This window comes from Schistocerca serialis, chromosome 7 (assembly GCF_023864345.2).
Source record: "Schistocerca serialis cubense isolate TAMUIC-IGC-003099 chromosome 7, iqSchSeri2.2, whole genome shotgun sequence".
NCBI classification, from domain to species: domain Eukaryota; kingdom Metazoa; phylum Arthropoda; class Insecta; order Orthoptera; family Acrididae; genus Schistocerca; species Schistocerca serialis.
In genome coordinates this window covers 617,286,325-617,314,228 of record NC_064644.1, presented here as the reverse complement: position 1 = coordinate 617,314,228, position 27,904 = coordinate 617,286,325, and positions in this window count along the sequence as shown.

Here is a 27,904-nt window from a genome sequence, read left to right as displayed (position 1 = left end):
TGTTTCGTCGTCAATACGAAGGTCTAAGAGATACAGTAACCCTTAAGTGAAGCATCGGAATCTAGAACTGGTCTCACTGGAAAGGTTCAAAACATAGAAAATAAGAAGAGTCAGTCTTCTTGTACTTAAGTCGGCATTGTGCCCTTTGTATTTAATTCCGATGCAATATCTGTGTTTCATCGTCAATAAGATGGTCCAAGGGATACCAGAAACCTGAAGTGAAGCATCGGAATCTAAAACTGGTCTCACACGGAAGGTTCAAATCATAGAAAGTAAGAAGAATCAGTCCTCTTCCTGAAGTCAGCATTGTGCCTTTTGTATTTAATTCCGATGCAATTTCTGTGTTTCATCGTCAATATGAAGATCCAAGGGATACATTAAACCTGAAATGAACATCGAAATCTAAAACTGGTCTCATAGGAATGATTCAAAACATAGACAGTAAGAAGAGTCAGTCCTCTTGTACTTAAGTCGGCTTTGTTCCATTTGTATTTAATTCCGATGCATATTCTGTGTTTCATCGTCAATAAGAAGGTGGAAGGGATACAGTAAACCTGAAGTAAAGCATCGGAATCTATAACTGGTCTCACAGGAAAGGTTCAAAACATAGACATAAGAAGAATCGGTATTCTTGTACTTAAGTTGTCATTGTGCATTTTGTATTTAATTCCAATGCAATTTCTGTGTTTGATCGTCAATGAAAAGGTCAAAGGATACAGTAAACCTGAAGAGAAGCATCGAGGTCTAAAACTTGTCTCACAGGAATGGCTCAAACCATAGACATTAAGAAGAGTCAGTCTTCTTGTGCTTAAATCGGCATTGTGCCTTTTGTATCTATTTCCGATGTAATTTCTGTGTGTCATGGTCAATAAGAAGGTCCAAGGGATACAGTCAATCTAAAGTGACGCATCGGAACCTAAAACTGGTCTCACAGGTAAGGTTATATCATAAACAGTAAGAAGAGTCTATCCTATTGTACTTAAGTCGGCATTGTGCCTTTGGTATTTAATTCTGACGCTATTTCTGTGTTTTATCGTCAGTAAGAAGGTCCAAGGGATACAGTCAACCTGAAGTGAAGCATCGGAATCTAAAACTGGTCTCACAGGAAAGGTTAAAATCATAGACAGTAAGAAGAGTCAGTCTTCTTGTATTTAAGTCGGCGTTGTACCTTTTGTATTTAATTCCGATGCAATTTCTGTGTTTCATCGTCAATAAGTAGGTCCAAGGGATACAGTAAACCTGAAGTGAGGCATTGGAATCTAAAACTAGTCTGAGAGAAAAGGTTCAAAGCATAGACAGTACGAAGAAACAGTCTCCTTGTACTTAAGTGGGCATTGTACCTTTTGTATTATTTTCCGATGCAAATTCTGTGTTTCATTGTCAATAAGAATGTACAAGGGCTACAGTAAACCTGAAGTGTAGCATCGGACTCTAAAACTTGTCTCACAGGAATGACTCAAAACATAGACAGTAAGAAGAGTCAGTCTTCTTGTACTTAAATCGGCATTGTGCCTTTTGTATGTAATTCCGATGCAATTTCTGTGTGTCATCGTCAATAAGAAGGTCCAAGGGATACAGTCAACCTAAAGTGAAGCATCGGAATCTAAAACTGGTCGCACAGGAAAGGTTATATCATAGACAGTAAGAAGAGTCTATCCTCTTGTACTTAAGTCGGCATTGTGCCTTTCGTATTTAATTCTGATGCAATTTCTGTGTTTTATAGTCAATTACAAGGTCCAAGGGATACAGTAAACATGAAGTGAAGCATCGGAATCCAAAACTGGTCTCAAAGGAATGGCTCAAAACATAGACAGTAAGAAGAGTCAGTCGTCTTGTACTTAAATCGCCATTGTGCCTTTTGTATTTAATTCCGATGCAATTTCTGAGTTTCATCGTCAATAAGATGGTCCAAGGGATACAGTAACACTGAAATGAACATCGAAATCTAAAACTGGTCTCATAGGAAAGATTCAAAACATAGACAGTAAGAAGAGTCAGTATTCTTGTTCTTAAGTGGGCTTTGTGCCTTTTGTATTTAATTCCGATGCAAATTCTGTGTTTCATCGTCAATAAGAATGTACAACGGATACAGTAAACCTGAAGTGAAGCATCGGAGTCTAAAACAGGTCTCACAGGAAAGGTTCAAATCATAGAATTTAAGAAGAGTCAGTCCTCTTCTACTTATGTCGGCATTGAGCCTTTTGTTTTAATTCGGATGCCAATTCTGTGTTTCGTCGTCAATAAGAAGTTCCAAGGGATACAGTAAACGTGAAGTGAAACATAGGAATCTATAACTTGACTCACAGGAAAGGTTCAAACATAGATTTTAAGAAGAGTCAGTCTTCTTGTACTTAAGTCAGCATTGTGCCTTTTGTATTTAATTCCGATGCAATTTCTGTGTTTCGTCGACAACAAGAATGTCCAAGAGATACAGAAAACCTCAATTGAAACATCGGAATCTAAAACTGGTCTCACTGGAAGGGTTCAAAATATAGAAAATAAGAAGAGTCATTCTCCTTGTACTTAAGTCGGCATTGTGCGTTTTGTATTTAATTCCGATGCAATTTCTGTGTTTCGTCGTCAATAAGAAGTTCCAAGGGATACAGTAAACCTGAAGTGAAGCATCGGAATCTAAAACTGGTCTCACAGGAGAGGTTCCTAACATTGACAGTAAGAAGAGTCAGCCTTATTGTAGTTAAGTCGGCATTATGCTTTTTGTATTGAATTCCGATGCAATTTCTGTGTTTCATCGTCAATAAGAATGTCCAAGGGATACAGTAAACCTGAAGTGAAGCAAGGGAATCTAAACTGGTCTCACAGGAAAGGTACAATCATAGACAGTAAGAAGAGTCAGTCTCCATGTACTAAAGTCGGCATTGTGCCTTTTGTATTTCATTCCGATGCAATCTCTGTGTTTCCTCGTCAATAAGAAGTTCAAAGGGATACAGTAAACCTGAAGTGAAACATCGGAATCTAAAACTGGTCTCACAGGAAAGGTTCAAATCATAGAATTTAAAAAGAGTCAGTCATCTTGTACTTAAGTCGGCATTGTTCCTTTTGTATTTCATTCCGATGCAATTTGTGAGTTTCATCGTCAATACGAAGGTCAAAGGGATACAGTAAACCCGAAGTGAAGCATCGTAATCTAAAACTTGTTTCACAGGAAATGTTTAAATCATAGAATGTAGGAAGAGTCAGTCCTCTTGTACTTAAGTCGACATTGGGCCTTTTGTATTTAATTCCTACGCAATTTCTTTGTTTCACCGTCAATACGAAGGTTCAAGGGATTCAGTAAACCTGAGGTGAAGCATCGGAATTTGAAACTGGTCTCACAGGAAAGGTTGGAAACATAGACAGTTAGAAGAGTCAGACTTCTTTTACATAAGTCGACATTGTTCATTTTGTATTTAATTCCGATGCAATTTCTGTGTTTCATCGGCAATAAGAAGCTCCATGGGCTACAGTAAACCTGAAGTGAAGCATAGGAGTCTAAAACTGGTCTCTCAGGATAGGTTCAAAACAAGGACAGTAAGAAGAGTCAGTCTTCTTGACCTTAAGTCGGCTATGTGCCCTTTGTATTTAATTCCGATGCAAGTTCTGTGTTTCATCGTCAATAACTAGGTCCAAGGGATGCAGTTAACCTGAAGTGAAGCATCGGAATCTAAACCTGGTCTCACAGTAAAGATTCAAAACATATACCATAAGAAGAGCCGGTCTTCTAGTACTTAGGTCGGCATTGTGCCATTTGTATTGAATTCCGATGCAATTTCTGTGCTTCGTCGTCAATAAGAAGGTCCAAAAGATACAGTAAACCTGAAGTGAAGCATCGGAATCTATAACTGGTCTCACAGGAAAAGTTCAAAACATAGACATAAGAAGAATCGGTCTTATTGTACTTAAGACAGAATTGTGCATTTTGTATGTAATTCCGGTGCAATTTCTGTGTTTCGTCGTCAATAAGAAGTTCCAAGGGATACAGTAAACCTTAAGTGAAGCATTGGAATCTAACACAGGTCTCACAAGAAAGGTTCAAATCATAGAATTTAAAAAGAGTCAGTCTTCTTGTACTTAAGTCGGCATTGTGCGTTTTGCATTTAATTCCGATGCAATTTCTGTGTTTCATCGTCTATAAGAAGGTCCAAGGGATACTGTAAACCGGGAGAGATGCATCGGAATCTATAACTGGTCTCACAGGAAAGGTTCAAAACATAGACTGTGAGAAGAGTCAGCCTTCCTGTACTTAAGTCGGCATTGTTCCTTTTCAATTTAATTCCGATGCAATTTCTGTGTTTCATCGACAATAAGAAGGTGCAAGGGATACGGTCAACCTGAAGTGAAGCATCGGAATCTAAAACTGGTCTCACAGGAAAGGTTAAAATCATAGGCAGAAAGAAGAGTCAGTCTTCTTGTACTTAAGGCGGCATTGTGCCTTTTGTATTTAATTCTGATGCAATTTTTATATTTTATCGTCAATTAGAAGGTCCAAGGGATAAAGTACACCTGAAGTGAAGCATCGGAATCTAAAACTGGTCTCACAGGATTGTTTCAAAGCGTAGACTTTAGAAGAATCAGTCTTATTGTACTTAAGTCGGCATTGTGCATTTTGTATTTAAATCCGATGCAATTTCTGTGTTTCATCGTCAATAAGAAGGTCCAAGGGATACAGTAACCCTGAAATGAACATCGAAATCTAAACCTGGTCTCATAGGAATGATTCAAAACATAGACAGTAATTAGAGTCAGTCTTCTTGCACTTAAGTCGGAATTGTGCCTTTACTATTTAATTCCGATGGAATTTCTGTGCTTCATCGTCAATAACAAGGTTCAAGGGATACAGTAAACCGTAAGTGAGGCATAGGAATCTTTAACTGTTCTCACAGGCAAGGCTCAACACATAGACAGTAAGAAGAGTCAGTCTTCTTGTACTTAAGTCAGCTTTGTTCCTTTTGTATTTAATTCCAATGCAATTTCTGTGTATTATCGTCAATATCAAGGTCCAAGGGATACAGTAAACCTCAAGTGAAGCATCGGAATCTATAACTGGTCTTACAGGGAAGGTTCAAAACATAAACATAAGAAGAATCAGTCTTATTGTACTTATGTCGGAATTGTCCATTTTGTATTTAATTCCGATGGAATTTCAGTGTTTCATCGGCAATATGAAGCTCCAAGGGATACAGTAAACCTGAAGTGAAGCATAGGAGTCGAAAACTGGTCTCTCAGGATAGGTTCAAAACAAGGACAGTAAGAAGAGTCAGTCTTCTTGATCTTAATTCGGCATTGTGCCCTTTGTATTTAATTCCGGTGCACGTTCTGTGTTTCATCGTCAATAAGAAGGTCCAAGGGATGGAGTTAACCTGAAGTGAAACATCGGAATCTAAATCTGGTCTCACAGGAAAGATTCAAAGCATAGACAGTACGAAGAGGCAGTCTTCTTGTACTTAAGTGGGCATTATGCCTTTTGTATTGAATTCCGATGCAATTTCTGTGTTTCATCGTCATGAGGAATGTCCAAGGGATACAGTAAACCTGAAGTGAAGCAAGGGAGTCTAAAACTGGTCTCACAGGAAAGGCTCAAATCATAGAACGTAAGAAGAGTCAGTCTTCTTGTACTTAAGCCGGCATTATGCGTTTTGTATTTAATTCCGATGCAATTTCTGTGTTTCATCGTCAATAAGAAGGTCCAAGGGATACACTAAACATGAAATGAACGTCGAAATCTAAAACTGGTCTCACAGGAAAGGTTAGAAACATAGTTAGAAGAGTTGGTCTTCTTGTACTTAAGTCGGCTTTGTTCCTTTTGTATTTAATTCCAATGCAATTTCTGTGTAATATCGTCAATAAGAAGGTCCAAGGGATACAGTACACCTGAAGTGAAGCATCGGAATCTATAACTGGTCTCACAGGAAAGGTTCAAAGCATAGACAGTACGAAGAGGCAGTCTTCTTGTACTTAAGTGGGCATTATGCCTTTTGTATTGAATTCCGATGCAATTTCTGTGTTTCATCGTCATGAGGAATGTCCAAGGGATACAGTAAACCTGAAGTGAAGCAAGGGAGTCTAAAACTGGTCTCACAGGAAAGGTACAATCGTAGACAGTAAGAGGAGTCAGTCCCCTTGTACTTAAGTCGGCATTGTGCCTTTTGTATTTCATTCCGATGCAATTTCTGTGTTTCATCGTTAATACAGAGGTCCAAGGGATACAATAAACCTGAAGTGAGGCATCGGAATCTTAAACTGGTCTCACACGAAAGATTCAAATCATACAATGTGAGAAGAATCTGTCCTCTCGTACTTAAGTCAGCATTGTGCCTTTTGTAATTAATTAGGATGCAATTTCTCTGTTTCATTGTCAATATGAAGATCCAAGGGATACAGTAAATCTGAAGTGAAGCATATGAATCCAAAACTGGTCTCACAGGAAAGTCTCAAATCGTAGAATGTAAGAAGAGTCAGTCGTCTTGTACTTATGTCGGCATTGTGCCTTTTGTATTTAATTACGATGCAATTTCTGTGTTTCATCGTCAATATGAATGTCCATGGGATACAGTAAACATGAAGTGAAACATCGGGATCTATAACTGGTCTCACAGGAAAGGTTCAAATCATAGAATTTAAGAAGAGTCAGTCATCTTGTATTTGAGTCGGCATTGTGCCTTTTTTTTAATTCCGATGCAATTTCTGTGTTTCGTCGTCAATAAGAAGGTCCAAAAGATACAGCAGACCTGAAGTGAAGCATCGGAATCTATAACTGGTCTCACAGGAATGGTTCAAAACATTGACAGTAAGAAGAGTCATTCTTCTTGTACTTAAAACGGCATTGTCACTTGTGTATGTAATTCTGACACAATTTCGCTGTTTCATCGTCAACAAGAAGGTCCTAGAGATACAATAAACTTGAAGTGAAGCATCGGAATCTAAAACTTGTCTCACAGGAACGGTTCAAAACATAGACAGTAAAAAGAATCAGTCTTCTTGTACTAAAGTCGGCATTGTTCCTTTTGTATTTCATTCCGATGCAAATTCTGAGTTTCATCGTCAATACGAAGGTCAAAGTGATACAGTAAACCCGAAGTGAAGCATCGGAATCTAAAACTGGTCTCACAGGAAAGGTTCAAATCATAGAATGTAGGAAGAGTCAGTCCTCTTGTACATAAGTCGGCTTTGTTCCATTTGTATTTAATTCCGATGTAATCTCTGTGTTTCATCGTCAAGATGAAGGTCCAAGGGATACAGTAAATCTGCAGTGAAGCATCGGAATCTAAAACTGGTCTCACAGGAGAGGTTCAAATCATATTATGTAAGAAGAGTCAGTCCTCTTGCACTTAAGTCGGCATTGTGCCTTTTTTATTTAATTCCGATGCAATTTCTGTGTTCCGTCGTGAATAAGAAAGTCCAAGGGATACAGTAAGCCTTACAAGAACGTCGAAATCTAATACTGGTCTCACAGGAAAGGTTCGAAAAATAGACATTTAGAAGAGTCAGTCTTCTTGTACTTAGGTCGGCATTGTTCCTCTTGTATTTAATTCCAATGCAATTTCTGTTTTCATCGTCAATAAGAAGGTCCAAGAGATACAGTAAACCTGAAGTGAAGCATCAGAATCAATAACTGGTCCAACAGGAACGGTTCACAACATAGACAGTAAGAAGAGTCAGTCTTCTTGTACTTAAGTTGGCATTATGCATTTTGTATTTAATTCTGATGCAATTTCTGTGTTTCGTCGTCAATAAGAAAGTCCAAGGGATACAGCAAATATGAACTGAGGCATCAGAATCTAAAACTGGTCACACAGGAAAGTTTCATATCATAGACAGTGAGAAGAGTCTGTCTTCTTGTACTTAATTCGGCATTTTCCCTTTTGTATTGAATTCCGATGCAATTTCTGTGTTTCATCGGCAATAAGAAGCTCTAAGGGATACAGTAAACCTGAAGCGAAGCATAGGAGTCTAAAACTGGTCTCTCAGGATAGGTTCAAAACAAGGACAGTAAGAAGAGTCAGTCTACTTGAACTTAAGTCGGCATTGTGCCCTTTGTATTTAATTCCGATGCACGTTTTGTGTATCATCGTCAATAAGAAGGTCCAAGGTAAGCAGTTAACCTGAAGTGAAGCATCGGAATCTAAAACTGGTCTCACAGGAAAGATTCAAAACATAGACCGTGAGAAGAGTCGGTCTTCTTGTACTTAAGTTGGCACTGTTCTTTTGTATTTAATTCCGATACAATTTCTGTGTTCCATCAACAATAATAAGGTCCAAGGGATACCGAAGACCTGAAATGAAGCAACGGAATCTAAAACTGGTATCACAGGAAAGGCTCAAATCGCAAACAGTAAGAAGAGTCAGTCTTCTTCTACTTAAGTTGCATTGTGCTTTTTGTATTTAATTCCGACGCAATTTCTGTGTTTCATCGTCAATAAGATGGTCCAAGGGATACAGTAAACCTGAAATGAACATCGGAATCTAAAACTAAAACAGGAAAGGTTCGAAGCATAGACAGTAAGAAGAGTCAGTCATCTTGTACTTAAGTCGGCATTGTGCTTTTGTATTTAATTCCGATGCAATTTCTGTGTTTCATCGTCAATAAGAAGGTCCAAAGGATACAGTAAACCGGAAGTGAGGCATCGGAATCTAAAACTGGTCGCACAGGAAAGGTTCAAATCATAGACAGTAAGAAGAGTCAGTCTACATGTTTTAAAGACGACATTGTGCCTTTGTAATTTAATTGCGATGCAATTTCTGTGTCTCATCGTCTATAAAATGGACCAAGGGATACAGTTAACCGGAAGTGAGCATCGGAATCTATAACTGGTCTCACAGGAAAGGTTCGAAACATAGACAGTAAGAAGAGTCAGTCTTCTTGTACTTAAGTCAGCTTTGATCCATTTGTAGTTAATTCCGATGCAATTTCTGTGTGTCATCGTCAATATGAAGGTCCAAGGGATACAGTAAAACTGCAGTGAAGCATCGGAATCTCAAACTGGTCTCACAGGAGAGGTTCAAATCATAGAATGTAAGAAGAGTCAGTCCTCTTGTATTTAAGTCGGCATTGTGCCTTTTGTATTTAATTCTGACGCAATGTCTGTGTTTCATCGTCAATAAGAAGGTCCAAGGGATACAGTAAACCTCAAGTGAAGCATACGAGTCTAAAACTGGTCTCTCAGGATAGGTTCAAAACAAGGACAGTAAGAAGAGTCAGTTTTCTTGAACTTAAGTCGGCATTGTGCCCTTTGTATTTAATTCCGGTGCGAGTTCTGTTTTTCATCGTCAATAAGAAGGGCCAAGGGATGCAGTTAACCTGAAGTGACGCATCGGAATCTAAAACTGGTCTCACAGGAAAGATTCAATACATAGACCTTAAGAAGAGTCGGTCTTCTTGTGCTTAAGTCGGCATTGTGCCTTTTTTTTTTAATTCCGATGCAATTTCTGTGTTTCGTCGTCAATAAGAAGGTCCAAAAGATACAGTAAACCTGAAGTGAAGCATCGGAATCTAAAACTGGTCTCACTGGAAAGGCTCAAATCATAGAACGTAAGAAGAGTCAGTCTTCTTGTACTTAAGACGGCATTGTGCCTTTTGTATTTAATTCCGATGCAATTTCTGTGTTTCATCGTCAATAAGAAGGTCCAAGGGATACAGTAAATCTGAAATGAACGTCGAAATCTTAAACTGGTCTCACAGGAAAGGTTCGAAACATAGACAGTTGGAAGAGTCAGTCTGCTTGTACTTAAGTCGCCATTGTTCCTTTTGTATTTAATTCCGATGCAATTTCTGTGTTTCATCGGCAATAAGAAGTTCCAAGGGATACAGAAAACCATAAGTGATGCATACGAGTCTAAAACTGGTCTCTCAGGATAGGTTAAAAACAAGGACAGTAAGAAGAGTCAGTTTTCTTGAACTTAAGTCGGCATTGTGCCCTTTGTATTTAATTCCGACGCGAGTTCTGTTTTTCATCGTCAATAAGAAAGTCCAAGGGATGCAGTTAACCTGAAGTGAAGCATCGGAATCTAAAACTGGTCTCACAGGTCAGATTCAATACGTAGACCGTAAGAAGAGTCGGTCTTCTAGTACTTAAGTCGGCATTGTGCGTTTTTTTTAAATTCCGATGCAATTTCTGTGTTTCGTCGTCAATAAGAAGGTCCAAAAGATATTGTAAACCTGAAGTGAAGCATCGGAATCTATAACTGGTGTCACAGGAAAGGTTCAAATCATAGAATGTAGGAAGAGTCATTCCTCTTGTACTTAAGTCCGCATTGGGCCTTTTGTATTTAATTCTTACGCAATTTCTGTGTTTCATCGTCAATACGAAGGTCCAAGGGATACTGTAAACCTGAAAAAACATCGAAATCTTAAACTGGTCTCACAGGAAAGGTTCGAAACATATACAGTTGGAAGAGTCAGTCTTTTTGTAATTAAGTCGGCATCGTTCTTTTTGTATTTAATTCCGATGCAATTTCTGTGTTTCATCGGCAATAAGAAGGTCCAAGGGATACAGTAAACCAGAAGTGAAGCATCGGAATCTAATACTGGTCTCACAGGAAAGGCTCAAATCATAGAATGTAAGAAGAGTCAGTCTTCTTGTACTTAAGTCGGCATAGTGCCTTTTGTATTTAATTCCGATGCAATTTCTGTGTTTCATCGTGAATAAGAAGGTCCAAGGGATACAGTAAACCTGAAATGAACGTCGAAATCTAAAACTTGTCTCACAGGAAAGGTTCGAAACATAGATATTTAGAAGAGTCAGTCTTCTTGTACTTAAGTCGGCATTGTTCCTTTTGTATTTAATTCCGATGCAATTTCTGTTTTCATCGTCAATAAGAAGGTCCAAGGGATGCAGTAAACCTGAAGTGAAGCATCGGAATCAATAACTGGTCCAACAGCAACGGTTCAAAACATAGACAGTAAGAAGAGTCAGTCTTCTTGTACTTAAGTTGGCATTTTGCATTTTGTATTTAATTCTGATGCAATTTCTGTGTTTCGTCGTCAACAAGAAAGTCTAAGGGATACAGTAAACATGAACTGAAGCATCAGAATCTAAAACTGGTCTCACAGGAAAGTTTCATACCATAGACAGTGAGAAGAGTCTGTCTTCTTGTACTTAACTCGGCATTTTGCCTTTTGTATTGAATTCCGATGCAATTTCTGTGTTTCATCGGCAATAAGAAGCTCCAAGGGATACAGTATACCTGAAGTGAAGCATAGGTTTCTAAAACTGGTCTCTCAGGATAGGTTCAAAACAAGGACAGTAAGAAGAGTCAGTCTTCTTCTACTTAAGTTGCATTGTGCTTTTTCTATTTAATTCCGACCCAATTTCTGTGTTTCATCGTCAATAAGAAGGTCCAAGGGATACAGTAATCCTGAAATGAACATCGGAACCTATAACTAATTTCACGGGAATAGTTCAAAGCTTAGACAATAAGAAGAGTCAGTCATCTTGTACTTAAGTCGGCATTGTGCTTTTGTATTTAATTCCGATGCAATTTCTGTGTTTCATCGTCAATAAGAAGCTCCAAGGTATACAGTAATCCTGATGTGAAGCATCGGAAACTATAACTGGTCTCACAGGAAAGGTTCGAAACATAGACAGTAAGAAGAGTCAGTCTTCTTGTACTTAAGTCAGCTTTGTTCCATTTGTAGTTAATTCCGATGTAATTTCTGTGTCTCATCGTCAATATGAGGGTCCAAGGGATACAGTAAATCTGCAGTGAAGCATCGGAATCTAAAACTGGTCTCACAGGAGAGGTTCAAATCATAGAATGTAAAAAGAGTCAGTCCTCTTGTACTTAAGTTGCATTGTACCTTCTGTATTTAATTCTGACGCAATTTCTGTGTTTCATCGTCAATAAGAATGTCTGAGGGATACAGTAAACCTGAAATGAACATCGAAATCTAAAACTGGTCTCAAAGGAAAGGTTCAAAACATAGACAGTAAGAAGAGTCAGTCTTCTTGTACTTAAGTCGGGATTGTGCCTTTTGTATTTAATTCCGATGCAATTTCTGTGTTCCATCGTCAATAAGAAGGTACAAGGGATACAGTAAACCTGAAGGAGAGCATCGGAATCAAAAAGTGGTTTCACAGGAAAGGTTCAAATCGTAGAATGTGAGAAGAGTCAGTCCTCTTCTACTTATGTTGGCATTGTACATTTTGTATTTAATTCCGATGCAATTTCTGTGTTTCATCGTCAATAGGAAGGTCCAAGGGATACAGTTAACCTGAAGAGAAGTATTGGAATCTAAAACTGGTCTCACAGGAAAGGTTCAAAACATAGACAGTAAGAAGAGTCAGTCTTCTTGTACTTAAGTCGGCATTGTGCCTTTTGTATTTAATTCAGATGCAATTTCAGTGACTCATCCTCAGTAAGAACGTCCAAGGGATACTGCAAGCCTGAAGGGAAGCATCGGAATCTAAAAGTGGTCTCACAGGAGAGGTTCAAATCATAGAATGTAAGAAGAGTCGGTCCTCTTGTACTTAAGTCGGCATTGTGCCTTTTGTATTTAATTCCGATGCAATTTCTGTATTTCATCGTCAATAAGAAGGTCCAAGGGATACAGTAAACCTGATGTGAAGTATCGGAATCTAAAAATGGTCTCACAGGAAAGGTTCAAAACATAGACAGTACGAAGAGTCAGTCTACATGTTTTTAAGTCGACATTGTGCCTTTTGTATTTAATTGCGATGCAATTTTATGTGTCTCAACGTCTATAAGATGGACCAAGGGATACAGTAAACCGGAAGGGAAGCATCGTAATCTATCTCTGGTCTCACAGGAAAGGTTCAAAACATAGAGAGTAAGAAGAGTCAGTCTTCTTGTACTTAAGTCGGCATTGTGCCTTTTGTATTTAATTCCGACGCAATTTCTGTGTTTCACCGTCAATAAGAAGGTGCAAGGGATACAGTATACCTGAAGTGAAGCATCGGAAACTAAAACTGGTCTCACAGGAAAGGTTCAAAACATAGACAGTAAGAAGAGTCAGTCTTCTTGTACTTAAGTCGGCATTGTGCCTTTTGTATTTAATTCCGATGCAATTTCTGTTTTTCATCGTCAATAATGAGGTCCAAGGGATACAGAAAACCTGAAGTGAAGAATCGGAATCTAAAACTGGTCTCACAGGAAAGGTTCAAAACATAGACAGTAAGAAAAGTCAGTCTTCTTGTACTTAAGTCTGCATTTTGCTTTTGTATCTTATTCCGATGCAATTTCTGTGTTTCATCGTCAATCAGAAGGTACAAGGGATACAGTCAACCTGAAGGAGAGCATCGGAATCAAAAACTGGTTTCACAGGAAAGGTTCAAATCGTAGAATGTAAGAAGAGTCATTTCTCTTGTACTTAAGTCGGCATTGTGCCTTTTGTATTTATTTCCGACGCAATTTCTGTGTTTCATCGTCAATAAGATGGTCCAAGGGATACAATAAACCTGAAATGAAGCATCAGAATCTAAAACTGGTCGCACAAGAAAGGTTCAAAACATAGACAGTAAGAAGAGTCAGTCTACATGTTTTTAAGTCGACAATGTGCCCTTTGTATTTAATTGCGATGCAATTTCTGTGTCTCATCGTCTATAAGATGGACCGAGGGATACAATAAACCGGAAGTGAAGCATCTTAATCTATAACGGGTCTCACAGGAACGGTTCGAAACATAGACAGTAAGAAGAGTCAGTCTTCTTGTACTTAAGTCAGCTTTGTTCCATTTGTATTTGATTCCGATGCAAATTCTGTGAATCATCGTCAATAAGAAGGTCCAAGGGATACTGTAAACCTGATGTGAAGTATCGGAATCTGAAACTGGTCTCACAGGAAAGGTTCAAAACATAGACAGTACGAAGAGTCAGTCTACATGTTTTTAGGTCGACATTGTGCCTTTTGTATTTAATTGCGATGCAATTTCTGTGTCTCATCGTCTATAAGATGGACCAAGGGATACAGTAAACCGGAAGTGAAGCATCGGAATCTAACTCTGGTCTCACAGGAATGGTTCAAAACATAGACAGTAAGAAGAATCAGTGCCCTTGTACTTAAGTCTGTATTGTGCTTTTGTATTTTATTCCGATGCAATTTCTGTGTTTCATCGTCCATAAGAAGGTGCAAGGGATACAGTAAACCTGAAGAAGAGCATCGGAATGAAAAACTGGTTTCACAGGAAAGGTTCAAGTCCTAGAATGTAAGAAGAGTTAGTCCTCTTCTACTTATGTTCGCATTGTACCTTTTGTATTTAATTCCGATGCAATTTCTGTTTTTCATCGTCAATAGGAAGGTCCAAGGGATACAGCAAACCTTAAGTGAACATTGGATTCTATAACTGGTCTCACAGGAGAGGTTCAAATCATAGACAGTAAGAAGAGTCAGTCATCTTGTACTTAAGTCGGCGTTGTGCCTTATGTATTTAATACCAATGCAATTTCTGTGTTTCATCATATATAAGAAGGTCCAAGGAATACAGTTAACCTGAAGTGAAGCATCGGAATCTAAAACTGGTCTCACAAGAAAGGTTCAAAACTTAGACAGTAAGAAGAGTCTGTCTTCTTGTACTTAAGTCGGCATTGTGCCTTTTTGTATTTAATTCAGATGCAATTTCTGTGACTCATCCTCAGTAAGAAGGTCCAAGGGATACTGTAAACCTGAAGTGAAGCATCGGAATCTAAAACTGAACTCACAGGAAAACTTCAAAACACAGACAGTAAGAAGATTCAGTCTTCTTGTACTTAAGTCGGCATTCTGCTTTTGTATGTAATTGCGATGTAATTTCTGTGTTTCATCGTCAATAAGAAGCTGCATGGATACAGTAAAATTGAATCGAAGCATCGGACTCTAAAACTGGTCTCACCGGAAAGGTTCAAAACATAGAAAGTAACAAGAGTCAGTCTCCTTGTATTTTATCGGCATTGTGCCTTTTGTATTTAATTCCGATGCAATTCCTGTGTATCATCGTCAATAAGAAGGTGCAACGGATACGGAATACCTGAAGTGAAGCATCAGAATCTATAACTGGTCTCACAAAATAGGTTAAAAATATAGACAGTAAGAAGAGGCAGTCTTCTTGTACTTATGTCGGCATTTTGCCTTTTGTATTTTATTCCGATGCAATTTCTGCGTTTCATCGTCAATAAGAACGACCAAAGGATACAGTAGACCTTAAGTGAAGCATCGGAATCTAAAACTGGTCTCACAGGAAAGTTTCAAATCATACATTGTAAGAAGAGTCAGTCTTCTTGTACTTAAGTCGGCATTGTGCATTTTGTATTTAACTCCGAAGCAATTTCTGTGTTTCATCGTCAATAATAAGGTCCAAGGAATACAGAATACCTGAAGTGAATCATCGGAATCTAAATCTGGTCTCGCAGGAAAGGTTCTAATCATAAAATGTAACAAGAATTAGTCCTCTTGTACATTAGTCTGCATTGTGCTTTTGTATTTAATTCCGATGCAATTTCTGTGATTCATCGTGAATAAGAGGGTCCAAGGGATACAGTAGTCCTGAAGTGAAACATCGGATTCTGTATCCGGTCTCACAGGAAAGGTTCAAAACATAGACAGTAAGAATAGTCAGTCTTTTTGTACGTAAGTCGGCATTGTGCTTTTTGTATTTAATTCAGATTCTATTTCTGTGTCTCATCGTCAATAAGAAGGTACTACGGATACAGTAAACCTGAAAGGAAGCATCGGAATCAAATACTGCTCTCACAGGTAAGGCTCAAATCATCGATTGTATGAAGAGTCAACCTTCTTGTATTTAAGTCGGCATTGTTCATTTTGTATTGATTTCCGATGCATTTTCTGTTTTCCATCGTCTGTAAGAGATTCCAAGGGATACAGTAAACCTGAAGTGAAGCATCGGAATCTAAACCTGGTCTCACAGGAAAGGCTCAAATCGTAGAATGTAAGAATAGTCAGTCTTCTTGTACTTATATCGGCATTGTAACTTCTGTATTTAATTCCGATGCAATTTCTGTGTTTCATCGTAATAAGAAGGTCCAAGGGTTACAGTAAACCTGATGTGAAGCATCAGAATCTAAAACTGGTCTCACAGGAAAGGTTCAAATCATAGACAGTAAGAAGAGTCAGTCTTCTTGTACTTAAGTCAGCATTGTGCCTTTTTTTTTTGAATTCCGATGCAAATCCTGTGCTTCATCGTCAATAAGATGGTCCACGGTATACAGTAAACCTGAAGTGAAGCATCGGAATGTAAAAATGGTCTCACAGGAAAGGTTCAAATCATAGACAGTAAGATGAGTTAGTCTTCTTGAACTTAAGTCGAAATTGTGACTTTTGTATTTTATTCCGATGCAATTTCTGTGCTTCAATGGCAATAAGAAGGTCCAAGGGATACAGTAAACCGGAAGTGAAGCATCGGAATCTAAAACAGGTCTCACAGGAAAGGTTCAAATCATAGAATGTAAGAAGAGACAGTCCTCTTCTACTTATGTTGGGATTGTAACTTTCGTATTTAATTCCAATGCAGTTTCTGTGTTTCATCGTCAATAAGAGGGTCCAAGGTATACAGTAAACCTGAAGTGAAACATCGGAATCTGTAACCCGTTTCACAGGAAAGGTTCAAAACGTTGACATTAAGAATAGTCACTCTTTTTGTACTTAAGTCTTCATTGTGCCCTTTGTATTTAATTCCGATGCTAATTCTGGGTTTTATCGTCAATAAGAAGGTCCTAGGGATACAGTAAACCTGAAGGGAAGCATCGGAATGAAAAACTGCTCTCACAAGGTAGGCTCAAATCATAGATTGTAAGAAGAGTCAGCCTTCTTGTACTTAAGTCGGCATTGTGCCGTCTGTATATAATTCCGATGCAATTTCTGTGTTTCATCGTCTATACGAAGGTCCAAGGGATACAGTTAACCTGAAGTGAAGCATCTTAATCTAAAACTGGTCTCACAGGAAAAACTGAATTCGTTGAATGTAAGAAGAGTCAGTCTTCTTGTACTAAAGTCGGCATTGTGCCTTTTGTATTTAATTCCGATGCAGTTTCTGTGTTTCATCGTCAATAAGTAGGTCCAAGGGATTCAGTAAACCTGAAGTGAAGCATCGGAATCTCAAACTGGTCTCACAGGAATGGTTCAAATCATAGACAGTAAGATGAGTCAGTTTTCTTGTACTTAGGTCGGTATTGTGCCTTTTGTATTTAATTCAGATGCAATATCTGTGTTTCATCGTCAAAAAGAACGTCCAAAAATACAGTATACCAGAAGTGAGGCATAGGAATCTAAAACTGGTCTCACAGGAAAGGTTCAAAACATGGATAGTATGAAGAGTCAGTCTTCTTGTACTTAAGTCGGCATTGTGCCTTTTGTATTTAATTCCGATGCAGTTTCTGTGTTTCATCGTCAATAAGTAGGTCCAAGGGATTCAGTAAACCTGAAGTGAAGCATCGGAATTCAAAACTGGCCTCACAGGAAAGGTTCAAAGCATAGACAGTAAGAAGAATCAGTCATCTTGTACTTAAGTCGGCATTGTGGCTTTTGTATTTAATTCCGATGCAATATCTGTGTTTCATCGTCAATAAGAAGGTCCAAGGGGTACAGTATACCTGAAGTGAAGCATCGGAATGTAAAACTGCTCTCACAGGAAAGGTTGAAAACATGGATAGTATGAAGAGTCAGTCTTCTTGTACTTAAGTCGGCATTGTGCCTTTTGTATTTAATTCCGATGGAGTTTCTGTGTTTCATCGTCAATAAGTAGGTCCAAGGGATTCAGTAAACCTGAAGTGAAGCATCGGCATTCAAAACTGGCCTCACAGGAAAGGTTCAAAGCATAGACAGTAAGAAGAATCAGTCATCTTGTACTTAAGTCGGCATTGTGGCTTTTGTATTTAATTCCGATGCAATATCTGTGTTTCATCGTCAATAAGAAGGTCCAAGGGGTACAGTATACCTGAAGTGAAGCATCGGAATGTAAAACTGCCCTCACAGGAAAGACTCAAAACATAGACAGTAAGAAGAGTCAGTCTTCTTGTACTTAGGTCGGCTTTGAGGCTTTTGTATGTAATTCTGGTGCAATTTCTGTGTTTCATCGTCAAAAAGAAGAACCAAGGGATACAGTAAACCGGAAGTTAAACATCGGAATCTAAAACTGGTCTCACAGGATAGGTTCAAATCTTAGACAGTGAGAAGAGTCTGTCATCTAGTACGTAAGTCGGCATTGTGCCTTTTGTATTTAATTCCGATGATATTTCTGTGTTTCATCGTCAACTAGAGGGTCCAAGGGATACAGTAAACCTGAAGTGAAGGATCGGAATCTGAAACTGGTCTCACAGGAAAGTTCAAATCATAGAATGTCGGAAGAGTCAGTTACCATGTACTTAAGTCGGCATTGTGGGTTTTGTATTTAATTCCGATACAATTTCTGTGTTTCATCGTCAATATGAAGGTCCAAGGGATACAGTAAACCGGAAGTGAAGCATCGGAAACTAAAACTGGTCTCACAGGAAAGGTTCAAAACATAGACAGTAAGAAGAGTCAGTCTTCTTGTACTTATGTCGGCATTGTGCCGTTTGTATTTAATTCCGATGGAATTTCTGTTTTTCATCGTCAATATGAAAGTCAAAGGGATACTGTAAACCTAAAGTGAAACACCAGAATCTAAAACTGGTCTCACAGGAAAGGCTCAAATCATAGAATGTAGAAAAGAGTCAGTCTTCTTGTACTTATGTCGGCATTGTGCCTTTTGTATTTAATTCCGCTGCAATTTCTGTGTTTCATCGTCAATAGGCAGGTCCCAGGTATACAGTAAATCTGATGTGAAGCATCGGAATCTAAAACTGGTCTCTCAGGATAGGTTCAAAACATAGACAGTAAGAAGAGCCAGTCTTCTTGAACTTAAGTCAGTATTGTGCCTTTTGTATTTAATTCAGATGCAATATCTGTGTTTCATCGTCAAAAAGAACGTCCAAAAATACAGTATACCAGAAGTGAGGCATAGGAATCTAAAACTGGTCTCACAGGAAAGGTTCAAAACATGGATAGTATGAAGAGTCAGTCTTCTTGTGCTTAAGTCGGCATTGTGCCTTTTGTATTTAATTCCGATGCAATTTCTGTGTTTCATCGTCAATAAGAAGGTCCAAGGGGTACAGTAAACCTGAAGTGAAGCACCGGAATGTCAAACTGCTCTCACAGGAAAGACTAAAAACATAGACAGTAAGAAGAGTCAGTCTTCTTGTACTTAAGTCGGCATTGTGCTTTTGTATTTAATTCCGATGCAATATCTGTGTTTCATCGTCAATAAGAAGATCCAAGGGATTCAGTAAACCTGAAATGAAGCATCGGAATCTAAAACTGATCTCACAGGAATGCTTCAAAACATAGACAGTAAGAAGAGTTAGTCTACATGTTTTTAAGTCGACATTGTGCCTTTTGTATTAAGTGCGATGCAATTTCTGTGTCTCATCGTCTATAAGATGGACCAAGGGATACAGTAAACCGGAAGTGAAGCATCGGAATCTAACTCTGATCTCACAGGGAAGGTTCAAAACGTAAGAAGAGTCAGTATTCTTGTACTGAAGTCGGCATTGTGCCTTTTGTATTTAATTCCGATGCAATTTCTGTATATCATCGACGATAAGAAGGTGCAAGGGATACAGAATTCCTGAAGTGAAGCATCGGAACCTATAACTGGTCTCACAAAAAAGGTTGAAAACATAGACAGTAAGAAGAGGCTGTCTTCTTGTACTTATGTCGGCATTGTCCCTTTTGTATTTTATTCCGATGCAATTTCTGCGCTTCATCGTCAATAAGAACGACCAAGGGATACAGTAAACCTTAAGTGAAGCATCGGAATATAAAACTGGTCTCACAGGAAATATTCAAATCATACAATGTAAGAAGAGTCAGTCTTCTTGTACTTAAGTCGGCATTCTGCTTTTGTATGTAATTGCGATGTAATTTCTGTGTTTCATCGTCAATAAGAAGCTGCATGGATACAGTAAAATTGAATCGAAGCATCGGACTCTAAAACTGGTCTCACCGGAAAGGTTCAAAACATAGAAAGTAACAAGAGTCAGTCTCCTTGTATTTTATCGGCATTGTGCCTTTTGTTTTTAATTCCGATGCAATTTCTGTGTTTCGTCGTCAATAAGAAGGTCCAAGGGATACAGTAAATCTGCAGTGAAGCATCGGAATATAAAACTGGTCGTACAGGAAAGGTTCAAAACATAGACAGTAAGAAGAGTCAGTCTACATGATTTTAAGTCGACATTGTTGCTTTTGTACTTAATTGCAATGCAATTTCTGTGTCTCATCGTCTATAAGATGGACCAAGGGATACAGTAAACTGGAAGTGAAGCATCGGCATCTAACTCTGGTCTCACAGGAAAGGTTCAAAACATAGACAGTAAGAAGAGTCAGTCTTCTTGTACTAAAGTCGGCATTGTGCCTTTTGTATTTAATTCCGATGCAATTCCTGTGTATCATCGTCAATAAGAAGGTGCAACGGATACGGAATACCTGAAGTGAAGCATCAGAATCTATAACTGGTCTCACAAAATAGGTTAAAAATATAGACAGTAAGAAGAGGCAGTCTTCTTGTACTTATGTCGGCATTTTGCCTTTTGTATTTTATTCCGATGCAATTTCTGCGTTTCATCGTCAATAAGAACGACCAAAGGATACAGTAGACCTTAAGTGAAGCATCGGAATCTAAAACTGGTCTCACAGGAAAGTTTCAAATCATACATTGTAAGAAGAGTCAGACTTCTTGTACTTAAGTCGGCATTGTGCATTTTGTATTTAACTCCGAAGCAATTTCTGTGTTTCATCGTCAATAATAAGGTCCAAGGAATACAGAATACCTGAAGTGAATCATCGGAATCTAAATCTGGTCTCGCAGGAAAGGTTCTAATCATAAAATGTAACAAGAATTAGTCCTCTTGTACATTAGTCTGCATTGTGCTTTTGTATTTAATTCCGATGCAATTTCTGTGATTCATCGTGAATAAGAGGGTCCAAGGGATACAGTAGTCCTGAAGTGAAACATCGGATTCTGTATCCGGTCTCACAGGAAAGGTTCAAAACATAGACAGTAAGAATAGTCAGTCTTTTTGTACGTAAGTCGGCATTGTGCCTTTTGTATTTAATTCAGATTCTATTTCTGTGTCTCATCGTCAATAAGAAGGTACTACGGATACAGTAAACCTGAAAGGAAGCATCGGAATCAAATACTGCTCTCACAGGTAAGGCTCAAATCATCGATTGTATGAAGAGTCAACCTTCTTGTATTTAAGTCGGCATTGTTCATTTTGTATTGATTTCCGATGCATTTTCTGTTTTCCATCGTCTGTAAGAGATTCCAAGGGATACAGTAAACCTGAAGTGAAGCATCGGAATCTAAACCTGGTCTAACAGGAAAGGCTCAAATCGTAGAATGTAAGAATAGTCAGTCTTCTTGTACTTATATCGGCATTGTAACTTCTGTATTTAATTCCGATGCAATTTCTGTGTTTCATCGTAATAAGAAGGTCCAAGGGTTACAGTAAACCTGATGTGAAGCATCAGAATCTAAAACTGGTCTCACAGGAAAGGTTCAAATCATAGACAGTAAGAAGAGTCAGTCTTCTTGTACTTAAGTCAGCATTGTGCCTTTTTTTTTGAATTCCGATGCAAATCCTGTGCTTCATCGTCAATAAGAAGGTCCACAGTATACAGTAAACCTGAAGTGAAGCATCGGAATGTAAAAATGGTCTCACAGGAAAGGTTCAAATCATAGACAGTAAGATGAGTTAGTCTTCTTGAACTTAAGTCGAAATTGTGACTTTTGTATTTTATTCCGATGCAATTTCTGTGCTTCAATGGCAATAAGAAGGTCCAAGGGATACAGTAAACCGGAAGTGAAGCATCGGAATCTAAAACAGGTCTCACAGGAAAGGTTCAAATCATAGAATGTAAGAAGAGACAGTCCTCTTCTACTTATGTTGGGATTGTACCTTTCGTATTTAATTCCAATGCAGTTTCTGTGTTTCATCGTCAATAAGAGGGTCCAAGGTATACAGTAAACCTGAAGTGAAACATCGGAATCTGTAACCCGTTTCACAGGAAAGGTTCAAAACGTTGACATTAAGAATAGTCACTCTTTTTGTACTTAAGTCTTCATTGTGCCCTTTGTATTTAATTCCGATGCTAATTCTGGGTTTTATCGTCAATAAGAAGGTCCTAGGGATACAGTGAACCTGAAGGGAAGCATCGGAATGAAAAACTGCTCTCACAAGGTAGGCTCAAATCATAGATTGTAAGAAGAGTCAGCCTTCTTGTACTTAAGTCGGCATTGTGCCGTCTGTATATAATTCCGATGCAATTTCTGTGTTTCATCGTCTATACGAAGGTCCAAGGGATACAGTTAACCTGAAGTGAAGCATCTTAATCTAAAACTGGTCTCACAGGAAAGACTGAATTCGTTGAATGTAAGAAGAGTCAGTCTTCTTGTACTAAAGTCGGCATTGTGCCTTTTGTATTTAATTCCGATGCAGTTTCTGTGTTTCATCGTCAATAAGTAGGTCCAAGGGATTCAGTAAACCTGAAGTGAAGCATCGGAATCTCAAACTGGTCTCACAGGAATGGTTCAAATCATAGACAGTAAGATGAGTCAGTCTTCTTGTACTTAGGTCGGTATTGTGCCTTTTGTATTTAATTCAGATGCAATATCTGTGTTTCATCGTCAAAAAGAACGTCCAAAAATACAGTATACCAGAAGTGAGGCATAGGAATCTAAAACTGGTCTCACAGGAAAGGTTCAAAACATGGATAGTATGAAGAGTCAGTCTTCTTGTACTTAAGTCGGCATTGTGCCTTTTGTATTTAATTCCGATGCAGTTTCTGTGTTTCATCGTCAATAAGTAGGTCCAAGGGATTCAGTAAACCTGAAGTGAAGCATCGGAATTCAAAACTGGCCTCACAGGAAAGGTTCAAAGCATAGACAGTAAGAAGAATCAGTCATCTTGTACTTAAGTCGGCATTGTGGCTTTTGTATTTAATTCCGATGCAATATCTGTGTTTCATCGTCAATAAGAAGGTCCAAGGGGTACAGTATACCTGAAGTGAAGCATCGGAATGTAAAACTGCTCTCACAGGAAAGGTTCAAAACATGGATAGTATGAAGAGTCAGTCTTCTTGTACTTAAGTCGGCATTGTGCCTTTTGTATTTAATTCCGATGGAGTTTCTGTGTTTCATCGTCAATAAGTAGGTCCAAGGGATTCAGTAAACCTGAAGTGAAGCATCGGCATTCAAAACTGGCCTCACAGGAAAGGTTCAAAGCATAGACAGTAAGAAGAATCAGTCATCTTGTACTTAAGTCGGCATTGTGGCTTTTGTATTTAATTCCGATGCAATATCTGTGTTTCATCGTCAATAAGAAGGTCCAAGGGGTACAGTATACCTGAAGTGAAGCATCGGAATCTAAAACTGCCCTCACAGGAAAGACTCAAAACATAGACAGTAAGAAGAGTCAGTCTTCTTGTACTTAGGTCGGCTTTGAGCCTTTTGTATGTAATTCTGGTGCAATTTCTGTGTTTCATCGTCAAAAAGAAGAACCAAGGGATACAGTAAACCGGAAGTTAAACATCGGAATCTAAAACTGGTCTCACAGGATAGGTTCAAATCTTAGACAGTGAGAAGAGTCTGTCATCTAGTACGTAAGTCGGCATTGTGCCTTTTGTATTTAATTCCGATGCAATTTCTGTGTTTCATCGTCAACTAGAGGGTCCAAGGGATACAGTAAACCTGAAGTGAAGGATCGGAATCTGAAACTGGTCTCACAGGAAAGTTCAAATCATAGAATGTCGGAAGAGTCAGTTACCATGTACTTAAGTCGGCATTGTGGGTTTTGTATTTAATTCCGATACAATTTCTGTGTTTCATCGTCAATATGAAGGTCCAAGGGATACAGTAAACCGGAAGTGAAGCATCGGAAACTAAAACTGGTCTCACAGGAAAGGTTCAAAACATAGACAGTAAGAAGAGTCAGTCTTCTTGTACTTATGTCGGCATTGTGCCGTTTGTATTTAATTCCGATGGAATTTCTGTTTTTCATCGTCAATATGAAAGTCAAAGGGATACTGTAAACCTAAAGTGAAACACCAGAATCTAAAACTGGTCTCACAGGAAAGGCTCAAATCATAGAATGTAGAAAAGAGTCAGTCTTCTTGTACTTATGTCGGCATTGTGCCTTTTGTATTTAATTCCGCTGCAATTTCTGTGTTTCATCGTCAATAGGCAGGTCCCAGGTATACAGTAAATCTGATGTGAAGCATCGGAATCTAAAACTGGTCTCTCAGGATAGGTTCAAAACATAGACAGTAAGAAGAGCCAGTCTTCTTGAACTTAAGTCAGTATTGTGCCTTTTGTATTTAATTCAGATGCAATATCTGTGTTTCATCGTCAAAAAGAACGTCCAAAAATACAGTATACCAGAAGTGAGGCATAGGAATCTAAAACTGGTCTCACAGGAAAGGTTCAAAACATGGATAGTATGAAGAGTCAGTCTTCTTGTGCTTAAGTCGGCATTGTGCCTTTTGTATTTAATTCCGATGCAATTTCTGTGTTTCATCGTCAATAAGAAGGTCCAAGGGGTACAGTAAACCTGAAGTGAAGCACCGGAATGTCAAACTGCTCTCACAGGAAAGACTAAAAACATAGACAGTAAGAAGAGTCAGTCTTCTTGTACTTAAGTCGGCATTGTGCTTTTGTATATAATTCCGATGCAATATCTGTGTTTCATCGTCAATAAGAAGATCCAAGGGATTCAGTAAACCTGAAATGAAGCATCGGAATCTAAAACTGATCTCACAGGAATGCTTCAAAACATAGACAGTAAGAAGAGTTAGTATACATGTTTTTAAGTCGACATTGTGCCTTTTGTATTAAGTGCGATGCAATTTCTGTGTCTCATCGTCTATAAGATGGACCAAGGGATACAGTAAACCGGAAGTGAAGCATCGGAATCTAACTCTGATCTCACAGGGAAGGTTCAAAACGTAAGAAGAGTCAGTATTCTTGTACTGAAGTCGGCATTGTGCCTTTTGTATTTAATTCCGACGCAATTTCTGTATATCATCGACGATAAGAAGGTGCAAGGGATACAGAATTCCTGAAGTGAAGCATCGGAACCTATAACTGGTCTCACAAAAAAGGTTGAAAACATAGACAGTAAGAAGAGGCTGTCTTCTTGTACTTATGTCGGCATTGTCCCTTTTGTATTTTATTCCGATGCAATTTCTGCGCTTCATCGTCAATAAGAACGACCAAGGGATACAGTAAACCTTAAGTGAAGCATCGGAATATAAAACTGGTCTCACAGGAAATATTCAAATCATACAATGTAAGAAGAGTCAGTCTTCTTGTACTTAAGTCGGCATTGTGCCTTTTGTATTTAATTCCGATGCTATTTCTGTGTTGCATCGTCAACAAGAAGGTCCAAGTGATACAGTAAACCTGAATTGCGGCATCGGAAACTAAAACTGGCCTCACACGAAAGGTTCAAAAGCATAGACAGAAAGAAGAGTCAGTCATCTTGTACTTTAGTCGGCATTGTGCCTTTTGTATTTAACTCCGAAGCAATTTCTGTGTTTCATCGTCAATAATAAGGTCCAAGGGTTACAAAAAACCTGAAGTGAAGCATCGGAATCTAACACTGGTCTCACAAGAAAGGCTCTTATCACAGACAGTAAGAAGAGTCAGTCTTCTTGTACTTAAGTCGGCATTGTGCCTTTTGTATTGAATTCCGATGCAATTTCTGTGCTTCATCGTCAATAAGAAGGTCCAAGGGATGCAGTAAACCTGAAGTGAAGCATCGGAAACTAAAACTGGTCTCACAGGAAAGGTTCAAATTATAGAATGTAAGAAGAATCAGTCCTCTTGTACTTAAGTCGACATTGTGCCTTTTGTATTTTATTCCGAAGCAATTTCTGTGTTTCATCGTCAATAAGAAGGTCCAAGGGATACAGTAAACCTCAAGTGAAGCATCTCAATCTAAAACTGGTCTCACAGGAGTGGTTAAAATCATAGAATGTAAGAAGAGACATTCCTCTTCTACTTATGTTGGGATTGTACTTTTCGTATTTAATTCCGATTCAAGTTCTGTGTTTCGTTCTCAATAAGAGGGTCCAAGGTATACAGTAAACCTGAAGTGAAACATCGGAATCTGTAACCGGTCTCACAGGAAAGGTTGGAAACATAATCAGTAAGAATAGTCAGTCTTTTTGTACTTAAGTCGGCATTGTGCCTTTTGTATTTAATTCCGATGCCAATTCTGTGTTTCATCGTCAATTAGAAGGTCCGAGGGATACAGTAAAACCTGAGGAGAAGCATCGGAATCAAAAACTTCTCTAACAGGGAAGGCTCAAATCATAGATTGTAAGAAGAGTCGGCCTTCTTGTACTTAAGTCGGCATTGTGCCTTCTGTATTTAATTCCGATGCAATTTATGTGTTTCATCGTCTATAAGAAGGTCCAAGGGATACAGTAAACCTGAAGTGAAGCATCGGAATCTAAAACTGGTCTCACAGGAAAGACTCAATTCGTTGAATGTAAGAAGAGTCAGTCTTCTTGTACTAAAGTCCTCATTATGCAGTTTGTATTTAATTCCGATGCAGTTTCTGTGTTTCTTCGTCAATAAGTAGGTCCAAGGGATACAGTAAACCTGAAGTGAAGCATCGGAATCTAAAACTGGTCTCACAGGAAAGGTTCAAATCATTGACAGTATGAAGAGTCAGTCTTCTTGTACTTAGGTCGTCATTGTGCCTTTTGTATTTAATTCCGATGGAATTTCTGTGTTTCATCGCCAATAAGAAATTCCAAGGGATACTGTAAACCAGAACTGAAGCACCAGAATCTAAAACTGGTCTGACAGGAAAGGCTCAAATCATAGAATGTAAAAAAGAGTCAGTCTTCTTGTACTTAAGTCGGCAATTTGTCTTTTGTATTTAATTCCGATGCAATTTCTGTGTTTCATCGTCAATAGGCAGGTCCAAGGTATACAGTAAACCTGAAGTGAAGCATCGGAAAACAAAACTGGTCACACAGGAAAGGTTCAAAACATAGACAGTAAGAGGAGTAACTCATCTTGTACTTAAGTCAGCATTGTGGCTTTTGTATTTAATTCCGATGCAATATCTGTGTTTCATCGTCAATAAGAAGGTCCAAGGGATACAGTAAACCTGAAATGAAGCATCGGAATGTAAAACTGCTCTCACAGGAAAGACTCAAAACATAGACAGTAAGAAGAGTCATTCTTCTTGTAATATAAGTCGGCATTGTGCCTTTTGTATTTAATTCTGATGCAATTTCTGTGTTTCATCGTAAAAAAGAAGAACCAAGGGATACAGTAAACCTGAAGTTAAACATCGGAATCTAAAACTGGTCTCACAGGAAAGGTTCAAGGCATAGACAGTAAGAAGAGTCTGTCATCTAGTACTTCAGTCGGCATTGAGCCTTTTGTATTTAATTCCGATGTAATTTCTGTGTTTCATCGTCAACTAGTGGGTCCAAGGGATACAGTAAACCTGAAGTGAAGCATCGGAATCTATAACTGGTCTCGCAGGAAAGGTTCAAAACATTGACTGTTAGAAGAGTGAGTCTTCTAGTACTTAAATTCGCATTGTTCCTCTTGTACTTATATCCGATGCAAATTCTGTGTTTCATCGTCAATAAGAAGGTCCAAGGGATACAGTGACTCTGAAGTGAAGCATCGGAATCGGAAACTGGTTTCACAGGAAAGTTCAAATCATAGAATGTCGGAAGAGTCAGTCATCATTTACTTAAGTCGGCATTGTTCCTTTTGTATTTAATTCCAATTCAATGTCTGTGTTTCATCGTCAAAATGAAGGTCCAAGGGATACAGTAAACCTGAAGTGAAGCATCGGACCCAAAAGTGGCCTAACAGGAAAGGTTCAAAACATAGACAGTGAGAAGAGTCAGT